This window comes from Protobothrops mucrosquamatus, unplaced genomic scaffold (genome assembly GCF_001527695.2).
Source record: "Protobothrops mucrosquamatus isolate PMUCROS unplaced genomic scaffold, P.Mucros_1.0 scaffold1044, whole genome shotgun sequence".
Lineage (NCBI taxonomy): Eukaryota > Metazoa > Chordata > Lepidosauria > Squamata > Viperidae > Protobothrops > Protobothrops mucrosquamatus.
Genome location: NW_015387276.1, coordinates 411,150 through 414,787, shown reverse-complemented (window position 1 = coordinate 414,787; position 3,638 = coordinate 411,150).

Here is a 3,638-nt window from a genome sequence, read left to right as displayed (position 1 = left end):
TTTCCACATTCATATAGAAGAAATATTTCAGGCGTGCTTACTGCTGCTGCATCAGTTTCAGTGGGAAGAAAGCAAAAAACAAAAAAGTATTGAGACAAAACTCAATTTCCTTTTATGTATTCCCCTTATATTCACAAGGTGATTAATAAGCTTGCCTATGTTTTGGTTAGGGTTATTGGGAAATGTGTTCAACAGTTCATAAAGATTTATTTCCCTGTGAGCTTGGAGCTGCTTTCCAGAACAGGTGCTCGGCCACATTTCTTGCATCCTTCAATTTGCCCGCCCTTCTTCAAAAAGACACCTTCAGGGAATTCTTTTGTTCAGATCTAGTTCCCCTTCCCCACTACAATTAAGCCTTCAGCCAACACATATAATTGAAACAATTGCATATTATTTCCAAGTTTACGTCAAGTCCAATACTTCCTTTATTGTTTTCACGTTGTCGGATTTTAAACTGTATCCTTGTTGAGACAGAGATCTGGTCTACCATGTTGCAGAAGGCATCATGCTTACCAATGGTGCTACTTATATAACTAATATAAATATTACAATTATGAAGAGGGAAGAGATCTATAACATGACTCAAGGTTATGGAAAATATGAATAAGGAAGAAATTAGTTGTAGGCAATTCATATTTCTGTATAGGAAATTATGGATAATTATTAGCACATAAACTCCCCACTGATGGCATACACAAGACTGATATTGATTTGGATCCTTCAATATTCTTGATATTACAGATGGGTTTCAGAAAAATAAAAAGGGACCTAATTGGGACCGACACATAAAAAGCTATTCATTCAATATCTATTGTGATTTAGAAGGTTATTTCACGCATTGGATATCAGTTATTGGAATTGTTCCTTGAAGATGATAGAAGTAGCAATAGAAATTAGACTTATATACCATCCCACAGTGCTTCACAGCACTCTCTGGACAGTTTACAGAGTCAGAATATTGCCCCCAACAAGGTAGGTTCTCATTTTATCAACCTCAGAAGGATGGAAAACTGAGTCAACCTTGAGCCCATCAAGATCAAACTCTAGGCTGTGGGCAGAGTTAGCCTGCAATACTGCACTGTAAGTCAATGTATATTACAATGTAATATGAGATACTTTCAAAGTATTCAATATTTCTCACAGCCAAAGCCAAAATAGAAATAAAACACAGTGTTTAGTGACCAGATGGAAATAGAAACACTAGAATGGAGGAATCAGCAATCTTCTTAGCTGCTGCACAGTAGGTTTCTCTTAAGTATACATTGGGAATATTTTTTTCTGTTATTTTTCCCATTTCCCATGTCTTCGTTTTCTTAGTAAGAGTTGTAATTAGGCATACTATTGTACTGCTATTTACATTACATTACCAAGGACTTTTCCAAATATTCAAAATAACTACTGGCATCATCCACACTTAATGGCCGAATCTCCTGGCCTTCTTGATGTCGTCTTCATCACATTACCCCCTAATGTTATCCTGTCTATAGTTGAGCCCTCTTTACATCAAAGTATACAAGTGCAAACATATTTGCAACCATAAAGAGAAAACAAAATGGGATCTAAAAAATTAAACCCCTAAAAATGGACTTGCAATGAATATTTGTGAATATTATCAAAATGACAGGTATAACTATTCTCTTACCTTTGTCAGTTCATATCTATGGAAAGAGCTGTCAGAGTCTAAAGGATTGACAACAAAAATTCTAATAGCAGCCGAAAGGTTTTGGGTGATACTTGGTAGAACTCTATGAAACAGCGAAGGGTGATTCAATTTGAAATGCATTTAATCAACTTTCATCTCTTTGACTCCATATGAGGCATCAAATTGAATCAAATGTCTTTAAATCACTTCAGAGAGTTTCAAACGCAATTTGGAGAACCAATGTTCTCTCTGACATTCTCTGGACAAAGCTGCAGGGCGACTGAGTAGTCTGACAATACTCAGCCAACACAGTGCTAGGCTGCATTAACAGAGGGATAGAATCAAGATCACGTGAAGTATTAATACCACTTTACAATGCCTTGGTAAGGCCACACTTGGAATACTGCATCCAGTTTTGGTCACCACGATGTAAAAAGGATGTTGAGACTCTGGAGAGAAGAGTACAGTTTTGGGTGGGATATGTGCTGTTTGAGGAAAATTTAAGAGCTACAAATGGAGAGAGACAGGGAGGATGACAAATACACAACAGGCCCAGCCTTAGAAGTAGATGAATTTGAAGACTTGCGAATAGGAGGTACCAAACTGGTCCAGCTTCCCTTTGGGCCTCTCTGTTTTTATTAGGGCAAATGTAACTGTCAAGCAAACGGTTAAAAATAATAACAATAATACATCCTTCCTTTAATCCACTCCAGTTTCATTAACTTCAAAAGACTGTCATGATATCCTTATGACAATTAATTGCTCAGCTTGTCCCACTGTTCTTCTCTATCAGAGTGTGCTTGTCATAGCTTTCATATTAACCTGACATTTTCCCAGAATATTGTCACACCTCCTGGCTCTTCATATTCTGCTAGGTGAGTTCTGCCAGATGCTAGTGATAAAAAAAAAGAAAGTGGCTATATGTACTTTCATCTAGTCATCAAATGAACATTTTCAAGGTTTGATATTCTTTTAAGACATGAAACACACTCTGGAAGATAAAACACCCAAGAATTTAAATTCCCAAGTCATAATTGTTGATGCTACTGAATCCATATTGTCAATAGGCTTCATAATGAAGAACGTTTGGATCCAGTTATAGCTTTCCACTTGCGGAAATTGTCTTGCTAGATCAGTCCAAGATCCCTCTAGACCAGGAATGCAAAAATGCCACTATCTTGGAATTTTTATTACAAAACAAAGGGGGAAAATACATACATGGGAGTAATTGTACTTAATGAATTGTACTTTAAAATTCATTTTATATTAAATGGAATCAGATTTATTTTTTTGTTTCCCCCTTCTTTGTACCAATCTTGTCCTTTGGATGTGGTTGTGGGACTGCAAACCCAGCATTTGATTAAAAGGCAAAGCATGGCATATGCCTTCCCTCAGCATCACAAACACACAATCACTACAGAGAGTAAGGAAGATGACCTTCAAAGAAATATGCAAGAGCCATTACTTGACAAAGGGGGCTGAAACATTTATTAAAGCCCTGAGAAACAAAATAATATTCAAAAGTGACTTAGGAAGAGACTGCCCAGATTCACTGAGATGTGAGAAAGGGAAATGGTACCGCATGATCATATTCTGTTATTATAGCCAATCTCAATTAAAGTAGTTTTAGCCTACTTAGGAGTTGATTTCTGATCTGGTTTCCAGTAACTACCCAATAGTGCAGCTGATAATTACATGCCTTTATTGAAAGCAGTATTTTTTTACAAACAGCCAGATGTGTTTGAATAACCTCTTTTATTGTGTGTCCCAACAGCTGCTCTTTAGAGCTATACATGATTTTTTTTATTTATATAAGAGTACTATAGCCATTGATAGGTCTATTCTTCATTATGTTTGCCAAGAAAGCTATAGTCATAATCACACTGTTTATTAATTTTGTGTTGCCTCCTCCTTACTGCCAGTTAAGGACAAATACATTCTCATCAATCATAAGTGGTTAAAATAATTCCCATCTTCACTCCCATTTTTTCTTTTG